Source organism: Centruroides vittatus, unplaced genomic scaffold (genome assembly GCF_030686945.1).
Source record: "Centruroides vittatus isolate TY-2023 unplaced genomic scaffold, ASM3068694v2 contig_1112, whole genome shotgun sequence".
Lineage (NCBI taxonomy): Eukaryota > Metazoa > Arthropoda > Arachnida > Scorpiones > Buthidae > Centruroides > Centruroides vittatus.
In genome coordinates this window covers 564,792-576,700 of record NW_027120714.1, presented here as the reverse complement: position 1 = coordinate 576,700, position 11,909 = coordinate 564,792, and the positions used below count along the sequence as shown (strand labels likewise).

General features: G+C 33.0%; 1 protein-coding gene across 4 annotated transcripts in view; it reads left to right on the top strand.

Moving 5' to 3' along the window:
• The first annotated feature begins 717 nt into the window (after positions 1 to 717).
• The window catches only part of LOC136977101 (RNA binding motif protein, X-linked-like-1), a 50,653-nt gene continuing 39,461 nt past the window's right edge, over positions 718 to 11,909 (top strand). For all 4 annotated transcript variants that reach the window (XR_010881038.1, XR_010881037.1, XR_010881036.1 and 1 more), the window contains exons 1-3: positions 718 to 811; positions 9,396 to 9,536; positions 10,866 to 11,136. The gene's annotated coding sequence lies outside the window, so the exon portion shown is untranslated. The remainder of the gene's footprint in view (positions 812 to 9,395; positions 9,537 to 10,865; positions 11,137 to 11,909) is intronic.

Below are 11,909 nucleotides of genomic sequence, written 5' to 3'. Positions count from 1 at the left end.
ACAGATCGCCCGTGTGTCGCGTTGCCGTAAACAGATAAACCAAACCGATGACACATCGTGCGTTCTTCGTAAAGTTTCGGAATGGATTTCATTCTCAAATGTGAATTTTTCTCGAGATTATTTGAATTATTTGGTTTTTCGATTTGATGGAAACACGCGAGCGATCTTTTACGTGGTGACTCTTGAGAAGACCTTCTATTGTAAACTGGCCCTATTTAGGTGTTAGACACGTGAAAAAACTCAGAAACGGTGAACGTTCTGGCCACTCCACGTGGCCAGAACGTTGGCTGGGCGCTAACTCTCGACTAACTACTAGTGTTCGGGGGTTTCATCCACTCGGCCTCTGATGCGTGCTATCACTCAGGTAGTTCACTGCCGACTGGCCGAGTGGTTAGGGTGGCAGCTAGCCGCCGTGGGATCCGGGATCGAGTCCGACAGGTGGAAAAATTCCAGGAATTTTTCAAGAGGTGTCGGAAAAGTCCCGTCACCACCCGCGTTCCACATTGTAGGCCCAATCTAGCCTATAACGGGCTGATTAAAAAGGCCCTCTTAGCGCTTTGGTAAGTCTTTCCGCCAGGAAAGCGGTTTTTCAAACATATTATAAAAACAATTAATATACATTTCAGCATTTAAATATTTTTAAAATTATTTAAAATTTGAAGTTATAAATAAAATACCCCAAAACCAGGAAAAGAAAATTATAGCCAAATACCCTGGCGGATACAATAATTTGGCAACAGCTCATTTATGGTGAAGGAGTGCGTTCCGTTTCTTTGTCGAGGTATCGCCATCTTGTCAACATAAATAAACGGTAGGACTTTTTTTTATTGGATATAAAGTAGGTAATAAAATGTATTTATATAGGCATAGGTATAAATCCAAAGGTGGCCGGTTGCGTATAATCAGTCATTGGCCGCCTGAAATCGTTACGGTGGGCGCAACCGTCAATGTATACGAAAGAAGCATGTGTACCTTTCATTGTTTCTCTAATTTACTGTATAGAAAGTGATTGTGACGTCAATCGCTTAATTAATCGCCGTCCAAGTGCTTGTTTTTTACGTTGCATTGTAACATTCGGCTCCCATCCGAAATATCTGGGGTTGCTTGATTATTCTGTAGAAGTTACTTTTAGTTAATTACTTCACGTATATACATTATGCAAATTACCTAAAAGTAACATCTGCCGGTCATCGTATTGTTATTGATGTAGATTTCAAGCTGTTGAATAGATTTTTATACGGTTTCGGTTAATGTTACCTATGGTTCCAAGATGGCGGCTCGTCTGATTCCAGCAAGGAAACAGTGGGGACGCACGTTCTAACCTAACCTAACCTAATAATTTTGTTGGTAATTATGGTAATTTATTAGAATAGGTTAGAACGTGCGTCTCCACTGATTCCCTTCTATTTGCCGGAAGCAGAGACGAGCCGCCATCTTGGAACCATAGGTAACATTAACCTAATTTTCTATTCATGTTAACTGGAGTAAGGCAATTTGTTTTTATTGGGTGTACTATAGATTACTCCCTATGGAATTTCAGGACTTTGATTATATATTTGAACTCGGGACTGAGACGAGTTCAACGGTACCCTATTTTTGGACCAGAGACGAAAAATAAAAAAGTTATTACACTTTTTAAGTTACCATACTTTTTTAATGCTCTCATGCAGACGGCACCGTAGTTGCTAGTATTGCCATCTTACTGTAAAGTCTGCAAACCGTGACGTCGGACTACTGTCATCTCCCGGAGCGTTAAACACACGATATGAGAGTGGAGAGAGCGACGCAACTTCCGATCATTGCGCGATTGCCATTTCGGTTAATGTTACTTATGGCAGCGAACATGGCGGCCTGACTGACCTCTCGTATGGGAGCCACCACACGCCGCCATGTGCTAAACTAGTGATTGATTCACGGTAGTTCTTAAATAAAGTAAAAAAGGGGGGAAACATCTACTAAAGGCAATTTTAACAGCAAGCACACTACTCCTGATTGCGATAGTGAGGTCGACTTAGCGGAGAGCGACGCGACTCCCTATCACCGCGCGATCGCCAGAAAAAAGTATGATAACTTTTTTATTTTTCGTCTCCGGTCCAAAAGTAGAGTATCGTTGAACTTGTCTCGGTCCCCTGAGTTCAGATATATACCCAAACACACGAAATTCCATAGGGAGTAATCTATAGTATACCCTTTTTATTAAATTAAAAAGAATTTTTTTGCTTCTGAATATTTCTTGTATCGGTTTTTATACTCGCTAATGTTGTTTTTGTGTAAAATACCCATTTGCTTCTCGGTAGGGTTAACGAGCGTGGCCGTCTAACCTGCCGAAGCTGGTCGTTCCGTGGAATAAATTTAACCCTGTTGCTAATCTAAAGAATGAGTATGCTCGTCGCGCCGGTTACTTCGATTCGGTGGGGGGCCGTTGGCCGAAATGTTTTATCCTGCAAAGGCAGACCGGATGGAGGAGCAAAAGGACGGGACGGATTGGAGTCTATACGAAAGATGTATATTAGTACTTTGTATTAAAGAAATTAATAATTTTGCATAATAAAGTAAGATTTGTGTAACTCTGACGGTAATTGTCGGAGTTACACAAATCGTAAAACTTCAATTTAATTGATTAAAAAGCATTTAATCAAATTTAAATTTTAAGTCGAAATTGATTCATGAAACTTAGTCGCTATAAATATAAGATCTGATCTTTCTTAAAAATATTCTTCCAATAGGCCTATTACAATAAACATCATTTAAATAGTTTAAATGAAGATTACATACCTTGCAATTACAGCTGATTAGTCATCTTGTTTCTTCACTAATCTACAGATTAAATGTTAACCACCCAAAATTGGCCACTTACCTGGCAGTTTATCCCAAGGATTTACAATCATACTGCACATTAAAGATAATTCTGTAAATTAAAGTGTAGATTAAATTTTGAAATTAAAACACTCCTGCAGCTAGTCCTAAAAGTAATAGAAATAATAATCTGATTTTTTTTTTTTTTTCCTTTTTGAATGGAATATTGGCTTAATCAATGTTTCCTGTCATTGAAAAATTTGAATGGTCTTTGTTTGTCATTCCCATTTTGCCATTTCCAAAATATTCTACCCCTTGTTTTACCTGATTTCTCTTTTATATATTTTTCATCATATGTTAATATTCTTTATAAATTTAAGTTGGTTTGATCTAAAGATCAGCATTTCTTCGTTAGTAATGAATCGAGAAAGTGAAGCCAGTACAGTTATACTTTGATTTCCAGACCAGACTTAATACGACGGACTGGAAAAATACATTTAGATTTGTAGACGTAGATCAGGTTGTAGGATCTTAAATTACCAGTTTTGATAAGTAATCTGTCAACTTATGGTGCACAAAATCATTAATGGTTCACACAGTCTCAATGTAAGTTTGTTAACTAACTAATTCAGATTATGGTTGTACAAATGAAATTTAAGAAGAGAAAGTATTATGTATTTGGGTTTAAAATAGATTTAAAGGCTACTTGATATATTTAAGCATTTCATATAGTCATTTTCTGATTAAATTGACTTAGATTATTTTAAAATTTATCTAAAATTATTTTATTATACATGTAACCCTCGTACAACACGAGAGTTACATTCCAAAAAATTGCCGTGTTGTGCGAATCCGTGTTATACGAAACAAAGAACTAGTACGAAAAGGGGGGGTTAGGTTCCAAAAATTAAAAAAACATGATATTTATCTTAATTATGAAAATATAATATCTTTATTAAAATTTTCTTAAGTGATACGTATTAATATACCTTGTAAATTAAACAATGTTTTCTTCGTCATCACTAAGCACTTTCAGCCGAGGGCGTTTTCTTTTTGGCAAGTTATCCTTATCCTCCGAGCATTTTTCTGCATTATCTTCAGATCCATGCTTTACCTTTGCAAAAAGTATGTAATTTTAGATTGCTTGCTTTTAGTTAAAAGATTTTTATAAATTTCCTTATATGGTACTAAGCACTTATGAAGAATAAAGCAAGTATGTAATAAGGAAAAAACATCTGGCAACATCAAAAGCAGAAGCGTTGAGATCTGGCAACATTTAAACAAGTTTCGAGAAGGACCATGTGTATTGACAGAAGGCGAGAAATGAGAATTTACATACTTAAGTACTAATAGTTCACGAAAATAATAATTTTTGTGACTATTAGTACTTAAGTACAGTCAAACCTGTTTTTATGCGGTGGATAGGGACCGCATAAAAAAAAACGCATAAAACAAACGCATTAAAAAAATCGCACGAAACTTCACGAGTGGCTATAAAAAATAGTTTTCGCAACACAATTAAAAAATATTTTTTTATGCAGTCAATAGGGACTGCATAAAAAAGTCTCACATAGAAAATAACTCAAAACCGTACGAAATAACTAGGAATTGCTTTTTTAAACGAAATCATGACGAGGCTTGGCAGCTATTTGGAATCTAGCCAAACCTTTTGGAATCTGATTTAGAAAATACGTAAATAATACAGTATATTTACCTTCAATTTACGCTTTGAAACGAATCTTATCTTAATGGTCCAGGAATGTGAAAGCACTTTGAAGGTTTAATTAACGTAATTAAAACAGACGTAGAATTTATTGACAACAGATGTCAGCACTTGACTGCATCGTCTTGTCTATCGTCTGTTTTACATATTTTTGTCCAGGTGGTGTTTTGTTGACTTAAAAAATAAATTATTTCATTTTTTGCATATTCATGAAATAATATTGCTATAATAAGTTCATTTATGCTATAATAAGTTTATTTAGCTATAATAAGTCAACGTGAAACATGACAAAATGCACGAGACTAGTCGCCGACTATACCGCACAAATAAAAAATCGCACAAGAAAAGACCACATAAAAACAGGTTTGACTGTATATAAAAATTTATTACATTTCATGTTGTACGAGGGTTTTACCAAATTCTCGAACCGTGTCGGAGTGAATCTGTGCTATAGAAGTGCCATGTTATAGAGGGGTTACTTGTATTTTTATCATTAAAAATAACAAAATAAAATAATTTTTTATTATTAGAAACACAACAAAAATATTTATGAAATATATATTTCATGGCCATAAACCCTTTCTTTTAAAAAAGCCCTAAGATGTATTCTGATTTAATTTAGTTAATAAATTCGAAATAAAATTATAAAAATTTCTTCATCATAATCTTGTACACTGTTTTAAAAAGTCAATTTTTAGCACAGATTAAATTTTTTGAAACATAATGTCTTGAATCTACTAAAAAGGAGTTTAAAACAAATAGCATGCCAGATTAAGAAAACACCAGTGGAGCCATTCATAAGTAAGAATCCAAAAACATTCTGCCCACCAATGGCCAAGCAGTTTTGTTCCCTGAATACTCTGAGTTCAGTCGTGGGTTTGTGCCTGGCCAGTACGGACTGGCCATGTGGAGTTTTCCAAGTTTTCTTTGCCTGAACACCAGTCACCCTCAAAAAGACCTTTCGGAAGGCATCCCCCTAGGCAGATCGTTCAAATGTTGCATCGTCTGCCATAACTTAAATAAACAAACAAACTAACATTCCATTTGTTTTAGCTCATAAATTTTTACTATTAGTAATGTTGTCTTTTGTTTATAATGGAAAAAAATGATTATAGTACACGAATTAAAGGAATATCAATACAACCTTCAAAAACTCCTCCAACATAACACTTGTGACCCCACATGTTAGATAACAAGAAGCAAATGGATTTTGGCAAGGTCTAGCTCCTACATCATGTGATGGAACTGCCTTGGTTTAAACATTTGAAAAGAGTAGAAATCTACAAAGCTTTGAGAGAGGGATGACGGTTAACTTCATGAAAATAGACTAATTTGTCAGTCTGGAGAGCACTGTTTAAACTGGCCTATTCAACGCATTATATCTGATGTACACAACTTTGCACACTCAATCTGTAATTTAAAAAACATTGTTCTAAGATTTTAATTATTTTTTTGTTCTTCCATTTAAGTTCTATCGATTAAACCTGTCGATGTGTATTATAAACAGAAGGAAATGTTAGTTACAGTAAAAAATTTGTTTTTCTGGTTATTGGTGTTGATAGTGTGATTTATTTATGTATTAAGCCTGTATTTTGACTATTGGTATTATGGTATCTTTTTAATAAATTTACATAAATATTAAGTTTCATCTGAAGTTATGGAAGACACTACGGAAGTGATAGAATATTTAAAATTTGAATTAAAAGTTGGTTTCTGAAACCTTTTATTCTGATCTATGCCATTTTCTATTCAAATAGGCAAGAATGTGACTTGCATTCAACTTTTATTGGTTAATTAAAAAAGCAAACATTTGTACTATTGACTGAAAAACTCGGATTGAAATAACTAGAATCGTGGTTCTCAATCTGTGGTCCACGGAACACGGGTGCGCTGTGAAGCCACTTTGAGTGTTCTGCGAAAAAATCAAATATACAATTTAAAATTGTTGGAAAAGAAAAATCAATACAATGTAAAATAATTTTTGTATGGGAATGTAATCAGCAAATGCCAATGTCGTCGTCTACTAGACCAAGTGCGCTTGATTTCAAAAAGGTTTGCCACCCCTGCTTTAAAGCTGATGTATTGTAAGTGTTCTGCGGGAAAAAAAATGTCAAAGTTTAGCGTTTCCCGACTTCAAAAAGATTGAGAACCACTGAACTATAAGAATGGCCAGTAGGTGACGTCAATAGACATCGGTGTAGTAAAAAGTTATAAGCTTTCCGACTAATGAAAATCATTACACATTGATGTCACTAACCACGACGACAATAGCTGTAGTTGATAAACTCCAGCCTTAGTAGATATGATTTTATAATTTAATTTCCATAATTATGTCAAGTTGAAGATCATGAAAGTTACAAAATCAAAAATGGTCTACAAAATGTATAAACAAATATTGGAACTTTAAACTCTATTACAGTTATTCTGATTCTTTGTCATGTGTAATATTTTGTAGCAGACATGCATGAGAATTCTGTTTTCCAATGGATTGATATTTTTATAAATATTACAAAGTATCTTGTTTTTTCTGAAAACAGTAAGCATTTTTTTCCTCGCTGTCATAGATTGGATGCGTAACATCTGTAAAAACATATGGTTGGGTTTGTACGTAACAAGTATGAAGAGGACCGAGTAAAACTTTGTTATAGTGGTACTTCATAATAAGTGATTGTGCATTTACTTCTGATTTCTGAATGCACACAACATTTGCAGAAAATGTTAGGCTTTGTGTTTAAGAGATAAAAACAGAATAAAATAGATATGCAAACAAAAATGTTAGTTACAATACAAGAGAAAGATTGCAATGATCTTAATGTTCTCTCCAATAACAAAACTTTTTTTTTGTCTGGATTCAAACGTTGGGGTCAAAATGCACTGTGCCGTGTGCCTCCTTTGGTTTATTGTTTGACATTGGTCGATACCATTTTACGGTAAAGAATTGTTGAAAAGAAAACAAATAAAAATATAATAAATAAAATATACACTTGTGTACTATACTTGACGGTTACTTTAAAAATTACATAATGGAAATTGACTAAAATCATTAAAAGTATGCACATTTATTCGTAGCAGAAATGTTATGTTAATATCCATATTAACATAACATTTATCAATCACAAACTTGTTTTTGCTTATAGTAGAAGCATTATTGTTAGTTAATTCTATAAAAACACATTTAATTCAATTTGGACATAAAAAATTTTTAATAGAAATAAGGATATTTCATTAGCTATACTCTGTAGATAAAATTGTACCACAATTATATTCAAAAGGTATATTTAAAAAATGAAACAGTTCTGCATAAATAAAAAATTTAAATTAATGCCTTTAAATTTTCAGAAAAATCTATTTAATTTAATGTAAACTAACATTTTTGACTTTGTTTCCATTGTGTTTATCCAAAGAAGGCCATTAAAGGATAATCAAAAACATCAATTTACATGAAACTAGACAAGTGTGGCTTGAACTTTGAAGGTATTAATTTATTCTGAAGGCTAAATTCTGGTTTATTGTTGTTCAGTTTTCTTATTTGTTGTTTACGATAACTTTATTCTTACAAGTATTTCTTTTTTCTTTTACATTCTTCTTTCCGCTTTTTTTTTTTGTACAGTATCAACTAAAGATTACTAGAAGTAACTAAAAAGTATGTTTCTATTAAAATTTTAGTATTTTAATTTAATAAAACAAATCTAATAAACATCATATCTATTTAACACGTTAACTGCCATCCAACGTGCCGGCGGTTGTACTAATTAGGGCCATACAGAGCCATCCGACGGCCGGTGGTTGTAGTGAAACTACATTGGTTATAGCGATGTCGGGCAGTCGGATGGCTCTGTACGGTCCTAATTAGTATGACTGCCGGCGCGTTGGATGGCGGTTAACGTGTTAATATTCAAATAAGTGAAATGATTTATATAATGCTTTAAATGTAGATAATAACTAATTGAATTACAAAGAAATCAATGAATGACTATAGTGAAATTTCGGTAACCCGGCATTAAGTATGCCAGCAAATCCAATAAGCTAGCATGTCGAGCTCGTCGTTGGGGTTATTGGTGCACTGGGTAAGTTTTGAGTAAAGATTTTCATGTAAAAGTATTCAAAACATGCAGTTCTTAGAAAGGGGTGTGGGTTTTTCTCTTAGAGATGACAAATTCCAAGATGACATGATCCTGTACTAGGTAAAACCAGTTAGCTTGTGTGTGATAAAAATCAGAAAGACTTTTCAAAAGACAATATTGCATAGGTTTGATATGAGAAGCAGAAATATTATGTACAGTACCAGTAAATTTAAATGGATAACAAACCAAATGGATTATTGGCTTGCTTACAGAAATCAATTTGTTTTCTTGATCTGGTGGCATATGCTAACATTTTTTTACATAATAAATATTTGACTTTTGATTTTTATTGAATTAAGTTATATATGAATAAGACAGAGTGTAACTATGTCACTTGGAAGCAGTGAGCTGAATCAGTAAGCCTTGATCCACACTACTGAATCATTTACAGTGCAGTTATTATATAACATATTTGGATGTTCAGTCCACTCAGAATACTTTTCAACTATTCAAGTAGTCCACAGCTAGGAATGCTTCGGCTTAGAGAAAACTGCTTATTTCTCTATTTATTATTATTTATTCAGCACTTAAATAGTATTTTGCTTAATTTTGAGTAGTTAAAGCCCATTCAAAGTAAAATGAAAATTGCAATCGGGTCAATCATCAGAAATTATAGTCTGTTTTTTTTTTTTTTATATTATAAATCAATTTATTTATTACTTTCATTTTATAATGATTATATTATATCTACTTTTATTGACAAATTAGAAATTTTTAATATTAATCAAATTTACAAATTATTTATTTTGTAGATTATAAATTATGGAAGAATCTGTGCCTAAACCTATCCCTTCGTTCAGAGGTTCACACGGTGGTCCAAGAAATAGAGGAGGCGGTCGTGGCGGCGGCGGAAGAGGTCCTAGGGGTCGCGGGAGAGGTGGCCCACCGGGACGGTAAGGTTATTCTTAAATTTTTAAAAATTCATTAAAAAGATTCTTAACTAAGTGGAATGCCCTTATAAATAAATGACTTTAATATTCTTAAGTCCAATTAACAGTTCTTTATTAATAAAAGAAAACTATTTATTAGTAACTGACTTTCTATATAAAAAACAGTCTACATGAAAATGCAGACAGTTTTTTATATAAAATCATTTGCATTTTTTTATTTAATGTTTTTGGATTTCTCTGTCTCTGTTATCAGAGCTCCCAGGGCATTCTTAAATTATCTTTACAACTTCAGACATCAACATGAAAATCAGGAATTTATTTGCCGGCGAAATATAAAAGTTTCATTTACAAAATTTAATACAGTTTGATACACTAATTCCTAGTTGTACATACTATTTTTGGGTGGTGCCTGATTTCTGTGTATGTTTGCTAAAGTAACTATATAGAAATCTCGATATCACCACCCACAGACATAGCTGTAAGCGAAGAAACATTTGTATAAAAACTTTGAGAGTTTACATTTCAGATGGAAAAAAGCATGAAAATATTTCAATTCCTAATATTTGTATTGATATATGAAGTTGTGAGGGTAATTTATGACAGTGGCAGATGCAGACGTACTGTACCTATTTGGAGACTACTCGAAAATAAAATTGCTGTATTTGAATAATCAATAATTACCTTTCATTAATATGTGCACAATGATTGTATTGTGGATGGTTCGATAAATCATATAACTAGTTTGTCACTAGAGGGAGATGTTAAGTACCATTGCTTATTAAATTTAATAATTATAATTAAATTATTTAGAATATTCTGGAAGAAAAGAATCTGCCCGGGGTGGGACTCGAACCCGCAACTCCCACTTATCGTGCAAATGCATTGCCAGTTACTCTACCTTTTAAGAATTAAAAATAGTCATAGTATGACAAAACATAATATTTATTTTGAAAAAATGGAAAAATTTACACAATAAAGTACACAGTAAAGTATACAAAATCAAAATGGTGCCGGGAAAGTGGTTTTAGCAATAATAGGTTGGCGATCAATGTGCTACAATAAAATTAAAGCTAGAAAAGTAATAATGGCTTTAGGCATTTTATTAATTTATCAAAGCAAATTTCAAAATACATTAATTGTTTTTTCTCCTCTTAAAATTTGTTTTTGAAATTCTGGTTTGCTTTTTAAGTTTTAAATTTTTTACACCATAATTAAATTTTAGATTGAATGAATTTTTGAAATTAATGATAATTAATTTCAAAAATTTCTTCAGAATTTAGAGATACAAAATAATTTCAAACTATTGATTAATTTTTAATTTATTTTTTTTAGGGGTGGACAAAGAGGAAGAGGAGGTGGCGGCGGAGGAGGAAGTGGAGGCGGTAGTGGAGGTTTATCGAGGGGTGGCCCTCCGTCGAGAGGTGGCGGTATGAACAGACCACCCAGAGGAGGAATTCCTAGTGGACTCTCTATGAGGCCACCAAATGCTAGAGGAAACAGAGGCATGGGTAGAGGCGGTCCTTCTCGTGAGGTCCTCCGAGAGGTAGAGGCGGCGGCGGCGGAGCCGCCAGAGGATCTGGCCCATTACTTCCAAGAGGTGGAGGTAATATATTATTTTCATTTTTTAATATGATGATATAAAAAAATTTAAATGATTATATTGAATTTTATCAAAAACATTTGTTTTTAAATTTTATAATCATTCTTGGCATTTAGAAATATCAGTAGAAGTTCATTAGCAGAAAGAAATTAAAGCAATATTTGTAATTTAAAAAGTAAACTTCATTCAATTGAAAATGTTTCTGAAAATGTTAAATAAATAAATAAACTGTTGTTTTGTTCAGGAAACTAATTTGAACGAGTTTAATGATTATACAGTAAAAGCTCAATATTATGGGTTCTGAGTCCAGCTTAAAGTATAGAAAAACTATAAGAGAAGTAGTCACTCGCCGTAACAGACTCCCACTACTATGGACAGTGTCAGAGAACTGAAATATTTTTTGGTTCTCTGACACTGTCCTTCCATTATTATGAATGTTTAGTAACTGTTTTATTTTGTTATAGTTGTCATTTTATTTATATTATTTGCCAAAAAATACAAAAATAATATGAAATTCTTTTATTATTTTTTTTTTTACATTACTTATAGTTTTTGCTTTGTTTTTTGACTAGTTTTGTTTTCTTTGAGTGATGCATCTTCGAGTTGTATAAAGCAATGCCATGGATCATAAAAGAAGATGATAAGTTTTAGATTTATGTTTTACATTTATTGATCAATAGATAGATATGAGGGGTGTTCAAAAAGTATCGGACCTCTATTTTTTCCGCATAAACCAATGACGCACAGGAGGCCTCCTCCTGTGAAGATGTTGAGGG